We start from the raw sequence: 19,120 nt of genomic DNA, 5'->3' as shown, positions 1-19,120 counted from the left end.
GCCGCAACGGGGCGCGAGTCTCAGACTGGCCGGGAAGGAACAAAATCGCCTCCGACGGCCCTTGGTTACGGGGTTGGGTTAGCCCTGCCTAGGAACAAACAAAGCAAGGCTAGCCCAACCCCGTAACCAAGGCAAAGCTAAAGCCAATTTGGCTTACATTAATTGAATGTAAAGCTAAAGCCAATTGAATGTAAAGCTAAAGTCAATTTGGTTGAAGCCAATTGAATGTAAAGCTAAAGCCAATTTGGTTGAAGTCAATTGAATGTAAAGCTAAAGCCAATTTGGTTGATGCAAAATGATTGCAAGGCTAAAGCCAATTCGGTTGAGATAAATTGAATGCAGATGCTGAAATCAGCGCAACTCTCAAAATGGCCGCAATGGGGCACGAGTCTCAGACTGGCCGGGAAGGAACAAAATCGCCTCCGACGGCCCTTGGTTACGGGGTTGGGTTAGCCCTGCCTAGGAACAAACAAAGCAAGGCTAGCCCAACCCCGTAACCAAGGCAAAGCTAAAGCCAATTTGGCTTACATTAATTGAATGTAAAACTAAAGCCAATTTGGTTGAAGCCAATTGAATGTAAAGCTAAAGCCAATTTGGTTGAAGCCAATTGAATGTAAAACTAAAGCCAATTTGTTTTACATTAATTGTATGTCAAGCTAAAGCCAATTTGGTTGAAGAAGCCAATTGAATGCACACGCTGAAATCAGCGCAAGTCTCAAAATGGCCACAAAGAGGCATGAGTCTGAAAGTGGCCTGGAGGGAACTCAGATGGCATCAGAAGGAAGCGTTGATTGGCCTGGGAGCAGAAGGGCCCTCAGGAAGGGTGCGGGTGGGTTGGATCGCTGGGCTGAGGCCCATGGGATGAACTGCAATGAGACCGAGCGCCGCATCCCACACGCTGCCTGCGATGACCTTGGTAGGGGCTTGTGGCAGAGTGACAGGAAGATCATGGAAAGGGAACGGAGCGGGGATTCGGGTAACGGTTGACCGAACCGAGCTGGCGGTGAGTGTGGGAGGCCTGGAAAGCCAATGGCGTCGCAGGGGGGAAGTCATTGACTGGAAGCGTCGAAGGCATCTTCACCTGTAATACAGAGACACGCTTTAGAAGGAGGAACGCCGAGACCCAAACTGTGCTCACCGTCAGCCCACCCCCACAAAACGTGGAAGCCAAACACCGCTCTAAGAAAAGGCTTCAGAGTAAGGTTAGGAGTATTTAACAGGAAAGGTGTTAGGGTTAGCTACATCAGGATTAGGGTTAGAGTGACCGTTAGGGAAGGCCAAGGCAAAGGCAGGAGCAAAAGGCAAGGAGAACAGCCGAGGGAACGCCAAAACAGAGGGCAAAGGGATGGGAAAGACATGGAGAACGCCAAAGGTCGCGTCAGAGGTCAGGCCCAAGGAGAAGGCCGCAGAGAACGCCAGAATGGAGACCAAAGAGATCAACGCAGAAGGCCAAAATGGAGGGCGAGGTCCGTGAGAACGCTGCAGGGAAGGCTGATGCAGAAGGTCAAGGGCAATGGCCAAAGAGAATGTGGCACAAAAGGCCAAAACCAAAGGCAAAGAGAATGCTGTAGGAGAAGACAAAACAAGAGGCCAAAGGGAATGGGCAAAGAAGGCCAGGAGCAATGGCCAAAAAGAACATGGAAGGGAACGCCAAAATAGAAGCCAAAGAGAACGCCGCAGGGAACGCCAGAACTGAAGGCCAAAATAATGCTGTAGGGAACGCCAGAACGGGAGGGAAAGTGAACGTGGCAAAGAAGGCCAAGGACAAAGGCCAAGAGAATGTGGCACAGATGGCCAAAGCCGAAGGCCAAAGAAAACGCAGTGAAGGTGGCCAAGGGCAAATGGCTAAGAGAATGCCACAGGGAACGCCAAAACAGGAGGGCAAGAGAACGCAGCAGGGAAAGCCAAGGGCAAGGAAAACGCTGCAGTGAAAGGCTGGAGGCAAGGAGAACACAGAAAGAAAAGGACAGGCAGCATCCAGGTCACCGTGAAGTGCAGAAATGAGCTCTGGGAACCCTACCTTGTGCCTCGCTAAGTAATGAGTAAACACCAGTGGGTGAGCATCGCCCTTACCTGCTGGGCAGACAATTACCGGCCAGCAAAGCGGGGTTCCGGGCATCCCAGGAAATGCAGATTCCGGTTCCTTGCTGCTGCCTGAAGAGCCGCGCATCTCCGTGCTTTCCTTACAGCGCTCAGGAGCAACGCAACTCTGCTGCCACCTGTGGGACACAACGCAGTAATGAAGGCACTGCCCCGCATGTGTGGGGCTGCACCCTGAGCACAATGCTGTAATGATGACACAAGGGTTGTAATTAATTATAATTAATGTTAGGGATAGAATTAACGGTATTGATAGGGTTGAAGTTACAGATGGTCTAACATCAGTATTCTGCACTACAATTATGGTTATTTGACAAAACATGGGGCATTATTTTTACAGCAGCATTCAGGGTAAGAGACATTTTCAACACTGGGTTAAGGGTTTGGTCTACAGATACGCTGCAGGTTAACACAGTTATCGTTAAAACTCCCATTCAGCTGTGGGTTTAGGTCAAGGATAACATTAATGCTGCCTCCCAGCTCATGCTAGAGTGCCAAAGGCAAAGGGAAGCAGGACACCCAGGGCAGGCAAAGGAAAGCAGAACTCCCGTGGAAAGCCAAGGTAAATGCAAAGCAAACAGCCAAGCTAAGGCAAGGGCAAAAGCAAAGAGAGCATCAATGGAAAGCCAAGGGGAGGGCAAAGAGAACGCAACAGGAAAGGCCAAAATATACAGCCAAAGAGACCACAGCAGGAAAGGCCAAGGGCAAAGGCCAAGAGAATTTTTGGCACAAAATGCCAAAACAAAAGGCCGAGGGAACACGGCATGGAATGCCCAGGCAAGGGCCAAGAGAACATGGCAGGAAGTGCCAAAATAGGAGGCCAAAGAGAACGCAGCAAAGAAGGCCAATGCAGAATGTGGCTGGAACACCGAGACAGGAGATCAAAGAGAACGCCGCAGGGAATGCCCAGGCAAGGGCCAAGAGAATGTGGCAGGAAATGCCAAACAGGAGGGCAACAGAATGCTGCTGGGAACGCCAAAACCAAATGCTGAAGAGAATGTGACTACGGAAAGCCAAGGGCAATGGCCAAGAGAATGTGGCACAGGACACAATAACAGGAGGGCAAGGGAATGCCCAGACAAGGGCAAGGGCCAAGAGAATGTGGAAGGAAATGCCAAGGATGATGGCCAAGAGAACACAGCAAGAAACGCCAAAACAGGAGGGCAGGAGAATGCATCAGGGAACGCCAAAACTGAATGCTGAAGTGAATGTGGTAAAAAAAGCCAAGGGCAACAGCCAAGAGAACACAGCATGGAACACAAAAACTGGAGGACAAGAGGATGTAATAGGGAACAGCAAGGGCAAAGGGAAGGAAAACACTGCAGTGGAAGGCCAGAGACAAGGAAAACACAGAAAGAAAAGGACAAGCAGCCTTCCGGGCACCATAAAGTGCAATTAAGAGCTCTGGGAGCACCATGTTGTGCCTGCTATGGAGTGGGTAAACACTGGTGGGTGTGCATTGCCCTTACCTGCTGGGCAGACAATTACCAGCCAGCAAAGCGAGGTTCCGGGGCATTTCAGGAAATGCAGATTCAGGTTCCTTGCTGTTCCCATGAAGACCCACACATCTCCATGCAGTCGTTACGGCATTCAGGAGCACCACAGCTCCCCTGCCACCTGTGGGACACAACACAGTAATGAAGGCACTGCCCCACATACATAGGGTAGCACCTCTTTCACAAATGTGCGCTGCAGTGCTCCTTTCTCAGAGCAATGTGGCTGCACTCTCTGCACAATTCTGCTCACCAGCAGCATTGCAGCTGGGAACAACAGTCAAGGAGAAAGCTCAGGTATCCAACAATATTCTTGCATTCATCTTCACAGCTCTCACCTTTGGTTTGGTAGGTGGGGATTGAGGAAGCAATTCCAGTCCCACCAACTCCCTTCCCCATCCCACACTGTGATGGAAGATCAGGTTCTGGACCACCTGAGGACCCGAACCTCCAGGAGCCTCTCCGTTCTGACAAGATGGGTCCCAGAGCTCTGATGGAATTTACCCCTGCAGACACCGAGCCACTCTCAATGGTATTTCAGAAGTCGTGGCAGCCAGGTGAAGTCCCTGGTGAGTAGGAAAAAAGGCAGCAGCACTTCTGTTATTACAGATAGAAAGGATGACCCCAGGAACTACCAACATGTCAGTCTCACCTCTGTGTTGGCAACAACCATGAAGCAGATCCTCCTGGAAGTGACTCTTCCAGTGCCTCACCACCCTCCGTGTGAAAAGCTTCCTCCTAATAACCAACCTAAACCTCCCCTGTCTCAGTTTAAAACCACTCCCACTTGTCCTACCACTGTCCACCCTCGTAAACAGCCATTCCCCCTCCTACTTATGCACTCCCTTTGAGTATTGGAAGGCTGTAATGAGGTCTCCCCAGAGCCTTCTCTTCTCCAGGAGAAACAACCCCAGTTCCCTCAACTTTTCTTCATAGGAGAGATGCTCCAGCCCTCTCCAGTCATCTCAGTGCCCTCCTCTGAATCCCCTCTGAAAGCTCCACGGCCTTCGTGTGCTGGCCCTCCACGGCCTTCCACTGCCTGGACGCAGTGCTCCAGATGAGGCCTCACAAGAGCTGAGTAGAGGGGGATGATCACCTCCCTCTCCCTGCTGGCCACTCCTCTTTTAATGCAGCCCAGGATAGAGTTGGCCTTCCGGGCTGCAAGCGTGCTCTGCTGGCTCACGTCTAGCTTCTCATCCACCAGGATCTCCATATCCTCCCCAGGGCTGCTCTCAAGGGGTTCTATGCCTAGTTTGTATAAACATCTGGGATTGCCCCTTCATCAGTGACAGTGGGGTTAAGTGCATCCTAATGATGCCAAGCTGCAGAGTACAGTGACACACCAGAGGGACGGAACGCCATCCAGAGGGACCTCAAGAGGCTGAGCAGCGGGCACAAATCCAAGTGCAGGGTCAGTAGCTGTGATGAGGGAACACCCACCACCAAAACATGCTGGAGGATGAAAGGACCCATAAGACCTGGGGTACTGGTGGGTGGGAGCTGGACACAAGCCAGCAATGGCCCTTCCAGCCCAGAAAGCCAACCGTATCCTGGGCTGCATCCAAGGATTTGTGGTCAGCAGACAAAGGGAAGCGACCCGCACCCCTCTGCTCTGCGCTGCTGAGGCCTCACCTGCAGTGCTGCATCCAGATGTGGAGCCCTCAGTGCAGGAGAGGCATGGAGCTTTGAGAGCACATCCAGAGCACAGCCACAAATAGGAACCGAGGTACAGAACACCTCTCTTGTGAGGAGAGCTGGGCTGTTCAGCCTGGAGAAGTGAAGGCTCCAAGGTGACCTGGTAACAGCTTTTCAATACCTAAAGGAAAGAACAAGGGAAAATTGAGATTAGATATAAGGAAAATGTCTTCCACAGTGAGGGTGGTGAGACAGTAGAACAGATTGCCAGAGACGTGGTGGATGCACTGCCCCTTCCAAGGTGAGGCTGGGTCAGGCTCTGAGCAGCCTGATCCAGCTGGGTGATCATTGTGGGGGAGATGGACCACATCGCAAACTGACCTGCATACAAGCAATGCACCAACATGGGGCTCATGGTGTTCATTACCTGCTGCACTGATCTCACACCACTGACTGGAGGAGCCGAGGCAATCCTTGAACCCCATCAGGTAGCAAACTGAAGTCAGAAAAGATGCAGAACATAATTTAATACATGATAATAATGCACAGAATGCCCTTAAAAAATTCTGCATGAATGCAACTAACAACACTATGAATTACAGCCATGAAGTGGGATGACGTGGGAGCAGATGAACCACATTTAGGGCCCCAGACTGGAAGTTATGAGATGAGAACCATTAAAGAAGAAACAACACACATAGCAGATACAGCTGCTCTGACCCAGCTTGAGATCCCCCAGAAAGGCAGAGCTCACAGCTCTGAAATAAAGCAGGAATCACTCCATCCTGAGGGCTCACCCCACCCCCCAGAGAAAGCAGTCTCCAGATTCAGGTGCTGCCCTTACAGGTACCAGCGGTTAAATGAGGTAAGGAACCCCCAGAAGGGGAGATCACAACCCTGAAATACAAATGGAACCACTTACCCCATTCCAAGGGCCAATATTCACCATGCTCAAAGGAAGCAGCTTCCAGGTGCAGATAGCTGCCAGCCCTTCAACACAGTCAGGATCCCCCAGAAAAGAAGAGATCACAGCCCTGCAACAGAGAACAGATCTCCCACCCCCTCCCAAGGAGCAGGGCTCACCCACACTCCCAAGGCAGCACTCCCCAGGTTTGGATGCAGCCCCTGAGCTTCCCAGCCCTTAAATGGGGCCAGGGAGGGGTGGAGCCCAGCTCAGCCCCGCCCACAGCCAAACTGCCCCCAGCTGTGCTGCAGGATCGCACCCCCCCCCAGGTGCTCCATCACAGCTTGGGGCCGTGCCCTTAAAGTGCCGGTACAGCCACAGAACAGTGATAACGAGGAAAATGAACGCCTGCTAAGGGAGGTTTATGGACGGATGACCTGCTGTAACCCACAAATTTCAGTCCCAGTCTGTCCTGGATGCCAGTATTTGCACACCCAGTGCTCCCAGTGACCCACATTTGTCATTTCACAGTCCTGCGAATAGGAGCTGTTGGGTCAGGGCCTGGAGCACTGATTGAACACCTGAGGCAAGGACCGAGCCAGCTGTGGGAGCGCGGGTGAAGGCGATTCAGCTGTGTAACGAAGGGGTGGAGCCTGGCTGCACCTCTCCTGGACCCCATTTAAGGGCTGGCTGCCACTGGGGAAGGATTTCTGCTGTGGTGATGTGATTTTTGTTATATATGTATATTGTTATATGTATATGTGCATCAGAACATCATGTAAAACAACAGGAAATCAAGAGTTCCTGTTCTGGTTCTGTAGACAGCTGTTTTGGGTTTCCAGAGAGGAGAAGAGGAGCAGCATTTCCAGAGAACAGTGCACACAAAGGAAGAAAGATGGAGCTCCAGGTAGGATACCAGCTGCTCTTCCTCTCACTGACTTACTCTCTTGGTTTGCTGTAGAGAAAAGCATCTGCTTCCCTTACATGTGCAGGAAATGTCGTATTACTGGGGAGGAAAGGTGGTATTTCCAGTAGGAAAAAAAGGTGAATTTTTGGGTAGGAAAGGCAGTATTTTTGGGGGTAGAAAGTGGCTTGTTTTGAGCAAGAAAAGGTGGTATTTTTGGAGTGCAAAATGGTGTACGTTAGGGGAGGAAAGACTATACTTTTAGGTGTGGAAATAGCGTATTTTAGCAGGGGAAATGCAGTAATTTTAGGATGGAAAATGGCATGTTTTAGGGGAGGAAAGGCTGTATGTTTGGGGAAAAAAACAGCATGTGTGGGGAGGAAAATAACAAATTTTTTTGGAGGTGTGGGTGGTTCTTGGGCAAAGTACACTTTCCCCTACTCAGCACAGGGACACAAGAGATGCATGCCATAGGTTGTAGCTCAAGTGCCAATTAGCATCTGTAGACCAATGCCGGTACCACCCCAACCCTTTTCTGTCCCCATTGCCACCCATCTGGCACCTCAGCCCTCTGTCTGGCCTGGGGTACCAGGTGTCTGGGCACAGGCAGTGCAGCTCCCACCTGGGGGGCTGCCCCCAATTCTGGCTCAGCTGCCAACTGTGGGGCTGCGCTTACCGGTGCTGCTGCTTCTACCTGGGGGACTGTACACAGGTATGCTGCCCCCCGCTGCCTCTGTCCACCACCAGGGACATCCCCTGCTGGTAAGGATGCTGCCACCCCAACAGCCAATGTGGCTGTGGCCTAGGGCTCCCCGAGGAGCCCCCACAGCCTGCAGGCACCTGCCTGCTGCAGACCCCTGGCTGCCCCCACCTCCCTAGTTCTTTTGCAGGTACCCTCCCTGCAGGAGCTGATGCTCCCCGTGCCCTGCACCTTGCCTGCCATCTGGGAGCTGCTGATGCAGCCCTTCCAAGACACCGTGCTGCTCTTGGAGGACCAGGGGCACCCAGCGCCCACCGATGTTTGCCCTCACCCTGCCACGGCTCCGCTCACCTGCAGTGCTGCCACGCTGGAATCAGGAGGTGAGTTCAGGGGCTGCAGGGCGGGCAGCAGGTTGTCTATTTTGTGAGGCTATGGGAAAGCTGGCATTACCCCACTGGGGATGTTCTTCCTTTTTCTGGATGCAATGACTGGCACAGATACTCTGGATGACTTCTCAGACATCAGTAATCTGCTCACCTGGATTGATGATGGTGAGTCTGGGCAACAAAGAACTAGCAAGAGGGTGTCTGCACTGAGTGGGTGAGCAAAAGCCAGCATTGCTCCGCTGGGGATTTTCTTCCTTTCCCAGAAGTGACAGCAAGCACTGACATTCTGGAAGACTACACGGAAATTGGCAATTTACTCATGTGGATCAACAGCAGTGAGCTTGGGGGCTATAGAGCTGGTGGGTGGGTGTCTGCAGCGAGAGGGTGCAGGAAGGCTGCCATCATAATTCTGGGGCATGTTCTTGCTTTTTCAGAAGAGCTGAGCACTCTGGAGGTCCCACAGGAGAACCAGGACCTGCCTGTTCTCAAAAGGGAGGAGGCCAGAGATGCTGACAAGGTGGAAGAGGAAAATCCTGGGGACCAGCTGCTGCTGGAACTGGACAGCTGCAAAAGTGAAGAGCTGAGGAGGTGGATTGCAGCCACGGAGCCACCGAGCCTGGATGTCCCCAGCAGTCTTGACTCCTCTCCTTTCATTGCTGAGCTCCCTGACTTCCCCAGGAGCAGCAGGGAGCTCAGTAAAGAGACACAGGCTGACACCAGCACCCTCAGTGACCCATTCTGGGGTCATCTGGGGAACTACAGACCTGTCAGTATGACTCAGTACCAGGAAAGTTACAGATGAAATTGTCTTGGGTGAGATCACACGATACATGCGTGGCATCCAGGGGATCAGGTCCAGCCAGCATGGGTTCATGAAAGGCAGATCATGCTTGACCAACCTCATCTCCTTCTGCAACTGGGTGACCAGACTGGTAGATGAGGGAAAGGCTGTTGATGTATTCTACCTAGACTTCAGCAAAGCCTTTGTCACGATCTTTCACAGTATTATCCTGTGGAAACTGGCTGCCTGTGGCCTGGACAGCTATACCCTTCTTTGGGTAAGGAACTGGCTGGAGCAGGTAGTGGTTAATGGAGCTAAGTCCAGCTGGTGGCCCATTACAAGTGGTGTCCCTCAGGGGTTGGTACTGGGGCCCATCTTGTTTAATATCTTTACTGATGACCCAGATGAGGGCATTGAGTGTACCCTCAGTAAGTTTGCTGATGATACCAAGTTGGGAGGTGGTGTTGCCTGAGGGTAGGGAGGCCCTTCAGAGGGATTTAGACAGGCTGGATCGCTGGGATGAGGTGAATGGGATGAGGTTCAACAAGGCCAAGTGCTGGGTCCTGTACTTTGGGCACAACAACCCCATGCAGTGCTGCAGGCTTGGGCTGACTGGCTGGATAACTGCGAAGAAAAATGGGACCTGGGGGTGGTGGTTGATGCTTGGCTGAACAGAAGAGCACAGTGTGCCCAGGTGGCCATGAGGGCCAATGGCATCTGGGCCTGCATTAGAAATAGTGTGGCCAGCAGGAGCAGGGAGGTGATCATCCCCTGTACTCAGCTTTGGTGAGGCTGTACCTCCAGTACTGTATTTGGTTTTGGGTCCCTCACTGCAAGAAATACATTGCGGCCCTGAAATGTGTTCAGAGAAGGGCAACGAAACTTGTGAAGGGTCTGGAGTACAGGCCTTACGAGGAGTGGCTGGAGGAGCTGGGATTGTTCAGTCTGGAGAAGAGGAGGCTCAGAGGAGACACTATTGCTCTCTATAACTACCTGAAGGGAGGTTGTGATGAGGAGGGGTTTGACCTCTTCTCCCAGGCAACAAACAGGACCCAAGGAAATGGCTGCAAGTTGTAGCAGGGGAGCATTGATGGGGTCTGTGGTACAGGATGGATCTTGGGTATGGTGGAGCATTGTCCCCTTTTAACGGGATGTGGGGTGAAATGGGTCCTTGCTACATGGGTCCTCCTCTTACAGGAGGGAATTGGTTCCATGGAGTAGAATGGATCAGTGGGGTCCATTGCCCACCTATGAGTGTTTATGGGGTGCAGTGGGGCCCTCAAATGGATGTCCTGCTTAAGGCAGAAAGGAAAACAATGAGGCAAAGCAGAGCAGGCGGAGCCCCCCCTTCATTGCTGTGATGTCAGTGGGGTAACAGCAGTTCTCAGGGTAACTGTCCAAACCATCCTAGACTCCCCTCTGCTCAGTTGTGAAGATGGTGCTTTATGGCCAGGGACAGTTCGTTCTATGACATGCTGTGTCCCATTGAGCCAAAATTACCACTTTGGCATTGAAATCCAAGTCCATTCCTTTCAAAATGTATTCCCAAAGGATCCTCCTTCCCCACTCTCTCCCTCCTCCCAGACTTAATCTGCAACCCCAAAAATTCGCATTTCCAGGCTCCAAATCCATCCGCCTTTCACAGCAACACCTCCTTTACCCCTCCAAATCAAAATCTAATCTTCTCCAACCCCAAAATCTGTGCACTGTTCCCTCGTTTTTCACCTCTGACCTCAAATCAGGAATTTTCAACTACTAAATCCATCTCACCTTTCCTTACTTTCCACTTCCTACTCCAAAGCTGACATTTCCAACCCCTAAATCCACCCTTCCCTTTTACCTCTTGCTTTTCATCTCCAGTCACAAATCAAACATTCTCACCCCCTAAACCTACAGTGTCTGATGCACATGCTCAGATGGGAACTATCCAAATCATTTATTAGAAGTTCTCACATGACTTATATACTTTCACAAGTTTTCTATTTCTAATTCTCCAACCCTCCCCAACAACTTTCCCATCCACCTTTACATGACAACAGAGCATTCTACACTCTTCAACCTTTCATGCAGGTGCTTCTTCAATCAGAGCAGTGAGACGTTCTTTCTTCTTCTAGAGGTGTCCTTGGTTCTCATGCTGTTTATCTTGCTCCACAGCTGCTGCTCTGAACAACTTTCCTTGTATTCCCACAGAAAAACGATCAGCAAAAAAGCAGCACAGATGCAGAAGAAAAAGGAATGACAAAACAGAAAAGAAAGAATAGCTGAGTAAATGTTCATATACAAGTGAAAGAGCAGAGAGGATACAGGGAAGAATAGAACTGGAGTACATATGCAGTAGGAAAAGGAGTGAGGAAACAGGGAAGAAAGAGGAGAGCAGATGCGCAAGAAAAAGCAGTCGGGATACAGAGAAGAAAGAACAGTACACGTGGAGTGCATATCCAGAAGAGGAGTGAGGAAACCAGGAAGAACGAACAGCAGAAGCAGGGATCAGTTATAGAAGAGCAGTGCAGATGCAGGGAGGAAGACCAACCAGAAATGCAAGTACAGGTGAAAGCATTGGTAAAACGCAATTAAAAAAAAAAATATATATATATATATATATATATATATATGAGGAGGAGTGGGGATAGGATGAAGAAAGAACAACAGGAATGCAGATGCGGAAGAGTAGAGCAGGTGGAGAAGACAAATAAGGAGACAGGGAGGAAAGAGAAAGAGTGCAGATGAGGAAAAAGTATGGATGGTAGAAGGAAGAAAGAAGAGCAGAAAAGAAGAGCAGATGCATAAGAGCGAGCAGCTCTTATGGAGCGAGGAGACAGGAGAAAGAAAAGCAGAAGAGGAGAGCAGAAGGAGAAAGAAGAGGAATGAGGAAGCAGGGAAAGAAGAACAGAAGAGGAGTGAGAATGCAGAGGAAAGAACAGGGAGAATACAGGGAAGAAAAGAGAGCCCAAGAGGAGTGCAGTCCCAGAAGGAAGAAGATGAATGTAAACAAAATATAAAACAGCAGAAGAGCTGCACAAATGCAGAATAAAGAGAAGTGTGGAAACAGGGAAGAAAGTACAATCGGAGCGTAGATGCAAAGGAAAGAGGAGTGAGGAAGCAGGGAAGAAGCAACAGGAGAGTGAAAATGCAGAGGAAAGAGCAGTGACGAAGGAAGAGCCTAAGAGGAGTGCAGATGCAAATGAAAGACTGAGGACAGAGGGAAGAAAGAACAGCACAAAACTAGAGCAGACGATAGAGGAGTGAAGCAGCACGAAAAAGAGCTGCAGAGCAGGAGCACATACAATGAACAAAGGAGCAGGATGAGGTAAAGCATAAACAGGGCAGAAGAGTGAGGAGAAAAAGAAAAGAGAAGGAATGGGCAAGGGAGAACTGAGAGGAGGGAACAGAAGAGCACAAAAATGCAGGAGAAAGAAGGGAAATAATGGTGCAGAGAAGAGAGAGAAAAGTACAGGAAAGAAATAGAGGACAGGAAGGCAGCAGAGAGGAGAAGTTAGAAAAGACAGAAAAAAGAAGGGAGAGTGTAGCAGAGAAGGGATTACAAAGCAAGAGAGGAAGAGAAACAAGATAGGAGTTCAACAGAAGAAGAACTAAAGATGGAAGAAGTGGGAAGTTGCATGCAGGCAACAGAGAGAGAAGATGAGAGCAAATCCAGACCTCACCACAATGTTGAGGTGAGACGTGCAGTCCAGTTGAGTGACTGAAGAAAAGCAGACGGCGAAGCGCAGATGGTGAAGAAGAAGGATCAGGTGACCTTGCCCAGAGTTCTATCTCCTTGCTGACCACAAAGCCTCCTGAAGAAATGTAGTTCTTCTCCGTCGGACGAACAGTCGGCAGAAGTCAAACCCCCCCAGTGCATTACATGATGTTATGGTGTTGGAATACTGATGACCAAAAATCATAAAACCATGACAAGGGGGTGGGAGATGGGGCTGGGATTGACAGGTAGGAGTTGGGGCTGGGACGTGGGACTGGGAAGGAGGTTTGGAATTGGGGTTGGGAGCTGTGGTTAGGAGGTTGGATTTGGCAGTGGGATGTGAAATTTAAGATCGGGGTGTGGGGATATGGATACGGGGTGGATGCGGAATGGGAGATCAGAAAATGGAATATATATGGGCTGGGCTAGAGGTGGACGTGGGATCAACGTGGGAAGAACGCGGGATGGATTGGGGATGAAATAAGGATATGAGATGGGATTGGGATGATAATGGCATGGGATAAGTGTACAGAATGGATGTGGGATGGATGTGGAGATACGGATTTGGAATGGATATGGATATAGGATAAGGGATGGGGATAGGATGTGGGGTGTGGATATGGGATGGGTTTGAGATGGTTGTGGGGTGGATATAATGGGTATGGGGATGGGATAAAGTTGTGGGACACGGATAAGGAATGGCTATGAGATGGGGCTGCAGTGGTTGCGGGGCCATAGGGGCTAGGGGGCCAGGATGCTGCACTGACCTCTGTCCCCAAAGTTTACCCCCAGTGTGACATATGGAGCCCCACAGCCGCTCCTCCGCCCCTTATTGTTTAAATGTGGAGGATATCCCCAAATCCCCATGATCAAGAAGTAAACCTTAATTACAAAAGAGAGGGGTGTCAACCCCACCCCATGGGAACCAAGTTTTCTGTGGGTGAGGGCACAGACGGGGTCCCCAGAGGGCTGCCCCAAACGTTGCGGTGTGACACGGGGTGCTCACAGTCCTCCTATGGTGAGCTTTCCTATTGGCTTTCTCTACAGTGACGTGTGTTGCTTTTTAGTTTTTATTCTCTACTTTGCCTCTTTTTTCTCCAGTTTCCAAAGTGTACAGGGGACATCAGGATTCAGAGTCCTGCTTTAAGGGAAGAATAGCGTGAGTGGATGCTGAATGTAGATGGCCATTAGGGCTCTTCCAACTAGTCAGATGTTGTGTAGAGCAAAAACCCACCTGCAGGGCAAGATTGATATTAAGTGAAAATTGAACGAGTTTTGGAGCCATTTCAACATTTTTCCCTTGGTTTTTCCAGCTCCAGGAATGAGAAGAAGCTGTAAAGGAGCTAGAAGCCACTCTGGGTAAAGCAAAAGAGGTGCAGTAATTTAAGGATGCTGATTGCCTGAAGTGCCATTTGACTTGGTGTTTGTTATCTGGAGCCATTGTGTGTTTGCCAGCTTTAGTGCTTCTCCCTTTGAAGCACTCGCAATACGGAATTGGAAGTTGATCAGATGGCTTTAATAGTGAAGCTGACAGGAGCTGTCAGTGCTGCAGGAGCCCTGTTCTGTGCAGCTGTCTGCGATGGGTGCATCGAGTAGCACTCAACATCTGCAGCTGTTTCCTTCAGACAGACACGCAGACAAAAATCCTGCCTTCTGCATCGCTTCCTGCGGATTTCTGTTATTTCCTAGAATCCTGCTAGTTCTCTTTGTTGTTTTTATTTCATTGATAGCTTTGCTTTGCAATTGTTTCCTTTGCTCTGCTGTATGAGAAGTGTTGAATCACAGCCTGAACCCCAGACGGAGCAGCTGAGGAAAGCAGCCGGTGAGCCCTGGGAGCGCAGCTGAAGGCAATGGAGCTCTGTGGCCGGAAGGAGCGGAGACTGGCTGCCTCTCTTGGAGCTCATTTAAGGGCTGACTGGCACAGGAGAAGGGCTTGGTTCTGGAAGGTTCTCTGCCATGGAGTTTGAACTGTCGGTGTAAATCCTTGGAGATGGTGAGCAGTTCTTTTCCTGCCTCTGTAATATACTGATATTATGCTGGTGTTTCTGCTGCAACGTGCGTGATGGCTTTCTTTCTGATTTGCTTTTTGTGTTGCGTGGGGCCGGCGGCCGTGCGTCGCGGCCGTGTCCCTCTGTCATTGTGAAAACCAGATGGATGGCTCGTCCTAGTGCTTGCTAGTTGATGTGTGAGAGCATTTGCTTTTTCCAACTGAATGATAAGAAAATTAAACATGCTGAATCATTACAGCTTATGCAGAAGTTGCAAATATGCTCTTCAGTGTTTCCTTTAGTGATAAACTGTGTTTCGGCACTGTGGTGGTCCTGTCTCTGATCTGGAGCACTGCATCTCTTGCAAGCCTTGTGTGCCCGTTTCCATGAACCTTCCTTTTTTCACTTTTCAGAAATGCTGGGTGCTTTTGGGGGAATTATGCAGGAAGCTGTCAGAAAGCTAGCTGTGATTTTCCTCAGATGAAGGGATGAAATGGGAATGGACTGTCACTGCTACCAAGCAGAAGTGAGCTGCTTATGTCATGAAAGATATAATATTGGTTATGAGCAGTTGCAGTGCGATAGGGGACCTGAAGTAATTGTTTGGGAGTTCAGGGAAGAGCCATGAGAAGTGAAATGGCAGTTTGTGTTTTGGCTGTCAAAATGGTGGAGCTTTACTGGTGTGAAAGGTGTGGGCTTTGTGTAGGCAGGCCGCGGGTTTATTTCTGTAAGCAGGCCCCCTCTCAGGTTTGGACTTTGCTTGCTGTGCTGTGCCTGCCTTCCTGCTCCCTGTGCTTGCTGCATCTGGTACCAGTGGTTGTGGCCAGGCTCCCCAGGGCTGTGGGCCTGGTCCTGAGCTGCTGCAGCTGAAAGACCATCTGCGTTTGGGTTGTCCTTCCTGGAGCATCAGGTTGGACTTGGTGATCCTTGTGGATCCCTTACAACTTGGAACATTCTGTGATTGTATGATCTTGGTGGTTTCCCTGGAAAATACCAGATGATTTTTTTATCCCCTCATGTTTTCATGGCATTTAAACTTGTAGTTGCACTTGTGAATGTGAGAGCGGAGTTGGATAAGGGGAGGGTAAGTTGCTTCTTTATTTGCTGTTCTCCCAGGTGGGTCTGTGTATTTAGTGCCCAAGTTGTGGTAGCTCTGTAACTAGGGAAGTTCCTAATGGTCGTAAAAAGACTCTGCTGCCAGCACAGAATTTGTCCACAGGACTGCCTGCTGGATTCAGTTCTGTAGATTGATTATCTGCTATTTGAGATGGTCTGTTCTGTTCATTTTTTTTCCAAGACATCAGGTTTTGAGGTCACTGAGATGTATGGATTAATCAATCACTTGCATCCTGTTTGAACTTGAAGCAGTTGAATCGTCCCACACAGTACTGTGAAATCAAACCTTATAATGGCTTTGGGATCGTAGCTCTGCGCTGGACTGTGCCACTGAAACGTGTTGGTGTTTGATACTCGCGGTGGATTTTATTTTTTAAGTGAGCACTGGGAACCAGTGGAGTTGAGCAGAGGAGCCTTAGTGGTGTGGTTGTATCAGGTGTGCCTGATTGCATGATGACAGGTGGCCTTTTAGTGGAGTTCAAGCTCTGACCCCTCAAAGCAGTAACGGAACGAGTTCCGGGTGATAGCAAGACTAATCCAGAAAGGTTTGGATGAAGCTGTCCCAGAAGAGTTACCGATCCTTAGCAGCCTGGCTGGTGTGTGATGTAATTACGGAGACGTTCCTTCCCCTGTGTTGATGAAGTAGCTGCTGTTACGTGAGGGCATTAAGCATTGGATCTTAGCTTCAAGCACAGTGAAGGCAGTTGGAAGGCAGGAAGGTGACGAGTTGGAATCCTATTGTGCTCTCGCACCGAGGAAGTGTGAAATCTCCTGTGCATCCAGTCTTCTCCACGAGCCTTCCATTGCCTTTCCACAATGCCTCTAAATGCCTGTATCAATGGTGGGGGGATAAATGGGGAAGAGATGCGGTGCCATTTGTGTGCATGCTCTGCACACGGAGCAGGCGTCACCTCCTGTGAGCTGGGAGCCCTGCAGAGCGTGCTGGATTTGTTTTCCTTCCTTGTTGGAGCGCGATGCCCCATGTGAGGCCCCATCTGGACTGCTGCGTCCAAGTGTGGAGCCCGCAGTACAAAAAAGACAGGGAGCTGTTGGAGAGGGTCCAGAGGAGGGCCGCTAGGATGATCAGGGGACTGGAGCAGCTCCCCTATGAGGACAGGCTGAGGGAGCTGGGCTTTTTCAGCCTGGAGAAAAGAAGGCTGCAGGGTGACCTCATTGCAGCCTTCAGTACCTAAAGGGAGCCTACAGAGGGGAGGGAAATCAACTCTTTGGAAGGGTTGATATGTGCAGGACGAGGGGAAATGGTTTTAAGTTGAGGGAGGGGAGATTGAGGTCGGACCTCAGGGGGAAATTCTTTACCCAGAGAGTGGTGAGGTGCTGGAACAGGCTGCCCAGAGAGGCTGTGGATGCCCAGTCCTTGGAGGTGTTCAAGGCCAGGTTGGATGGGGCTCTGGGCAGCCTGCTTTAGCATTAAACGTGGAGGTTGGTGGCCCTGCATGTGGCAGGGGGGTTGGAGATTCATGATCCTTGAGGTTCCTTCCAACCCTGGCTATTCTGTGATTCTGTGTTGCTTTTGTAGGTGCTGTGTGCACTGTAAGTAATTGAACTGTGCTGAGACAACCGGTGTCCTAGAGAGAGCCCCAAGGTCCTTAGTTTAGCGAGGGCCTTTTTCTGCATCTCTCAGTTGTTTTTTCTTCTTTTCTCCCTGTTAGTGTGACACCCCTGGCCCGTCAGGTAATTCAGCAGGGAGTTGTGCCTTCTTATGAAGCTGTGACAGGTGGGTGCATCCAGTTCATTGCTGGTATGACAAAGCTGAAGATGCCTGAGTTGTGCGAGAGCTTTGGGAATTGGATGGAGAGTTCTTGAGCGAGGAAGAGCCCTGTGGTCCTGGCCCCTGGAGAGAGGGTGGGATTGCTGAAGGGAGAGAGAGTTCTTTGATCTGAGGGGTGTAGGAAGGGATCTGACAGGTTTTGGGTTCCTTTGCCGTGCTCTGCCCAGGCTGTGACAGTGCTGGGGTTCGATTTTGTGTCACTCTGAAGGCAAAATCAGACAAAGGGTTTTTTGTGCAGCCTGAAACCCTGCAACTCTGCTGTAGGGGCTGCAGCCCAGGGTAGGTGCCCTGTCTTTTTCACTGCTTTCTACGTTAACCAGTGAAATGTTTTGTGTTCACTTTGATACTGCTCTGCCTGCAGTCATTCGTGCAGCACCAAAGCCCCTGTGCAGTGCATTCCTTAAACCCAGAGAAGAAGATGAGTTATTTGTGGGAAAATTATATGACGTACATTTTTTAATTGCCAAATCTGACTATGATGTACTTTAAAAAATGATGATTTGTTTGATAGAATTGGCTTCAGTTTTTAATTTATTTTTTCCAGTTGATCCTTTCTTTTGCGTCCTGACTTGATCCGTCTGGAGCTGCTGTGATGGCCTTCCCATTGCCCTTAGTTCTAAGGCTCTGTATCTGCTGTTCCAAACCAGCGTTCTGTGGAGCTGAACCCAGTAGAGAAAGGTCTGGTGCTGAAGATTGCGGAGCTGTTATGTAATGAAGATGCCAGTGATGGAAGAGCAAACTGCTGGGTTGAGAAAGCTGCCAGGCTGCTCCCTGGGAATCCTGTTGCTCTCAGATTGATGGCAAGTTCCAGCTTCTCATCTCTGCTTTGTGCCTTGAAGAACCTTTTTGTATCTGACTGGGTGCTTGTATCATGTCATCTAGTCGTCTCAATATTTCATTGGCTAAATTACTTTAGAATCAGGAATCTTAAATCAATTCCGTATTAGTTTCTTTGTTGCTTGCTGTTTTTGTCTAGCTTGCATGAAAATTGCAGCTCTGGGCTTCCACGTGCATTTTAAGGCTGATCTCTTCAAGAACGTGGGGAAACTGTTAGTCATAATGTCTAAGAAGCTGGGTTTAGAGAGGCAATACTTGATCTGTCTGTTGTGACTGAGCTACTTTTTAGTTGTTTGAGTTTAGAAATGAAGCGTGTCAGAGGTGCTGTCATTCTCAAGTACTGTGTAAATGCTTTCAGACCACATCACTTTGGCACTTAGTTTTATGTAGCACAGCAGCCGTGACATTGAGGTTCTCAGGGGCTTCTGTTGGCTTTCTGTTGTTTTACTTGGGCTTGTATCTGATCAGTAAGTATACAGATGTTATGTAGTCTATAGAAAAGTTCGGCTGGTAAGATGATCACGTTGAGAAGGATGATCAGAGATGAATGAAGAAGTGCTCACTGGTGTGTGGGCTCCCAAGAAGCTGCATGAGGAGTGATGTGCAGAGAGAGATCCTTCCTCAGTGGCAGTCAGCCCTGAGTTGGGTCTAGGAGGGGTGCAGCCGGGCTCCATCCCTTCTGGTCACACAGCTGCATTGCCTTCACCTGTGCTCCCAGGGCTGACTCAGCGCTCACCTGAGGTGATCAGCCAGAGGTTCAGACTGTGGTTCAGCAGTTCCCATATGGACT

At 49.9% G+C, this 19,120-nt stretch overlaps 2 long non-coding RNA genes across 4 annotated transcripts; one reads left to right on the top strand and one right to left on the bottom strand.

Moving 5' to 3' along the window:
- Positions 1-839: 839 nt before the first annotated feature.
- On the bottom strand, positions 840-6,378 carry LOC128087902 (uncharacterized). 3 transcript variants are annotated; one of them, XR_008210065.1, is made up of 4 exons: positions 5,656-6,378; positions 4,028-4,159; positions 3,570-3,717; positions 840-1,081 (listed from the first exon to the last, which is right to left on the bottom strand). It is a non-coding gene; the product is annotated as an uncharacterized LOC128087902 (long non-coding RNA). The 3 variants fall into 3 exon arrangements; XR_008210064.1 differs by having other exon boundaries at positions 6,151-6,377; XR_008210063.1 differs by lacking the exons at positions 4,028-4,159; positions 5,656-6,378 and having other exon boundaries at positions 3,570-3,744.
- Positions 6,379-14,224: 7,846 nt separating this feature from the next.
- LOC128087906 (uncharacterized) lies at positions 14,225-18,288 on the top strand. The gene is made up of 3 exons (XR_008210068.1): positions 14,225-14,593; positions 17,375-17,439; positions 18,038-18,288. It is a non-coding gene; the product is annotated as an uncharacterized LOC128087906 (long non-coding RNA).
- The last annotated feature ends 832 nt before the right edge of the window (positions 18,289-19,120 follow it).

The sequence above is a fragment of the Tympanuchus pallidicinctus genome, unplaced genomic scaffold (assembly GCF_026119805.1).
Source record: "Tympanuchus pallidicinctus isolate F22 unplaced genomic scaffold, pur_lepc_1.0 scaffold31, whole genome shotgun sequence".
NCBI classification, from domain to species: domain Eukaryota; kingdom Metazoa; phylum Chordata; class Aves; order Galliformes; family Phasianidae; genus Tympanuchus; species Tympanuchus pallidicinctus.
This window is presented reverse-complemented; position numbering and strand designations above follow the sequence as displayed.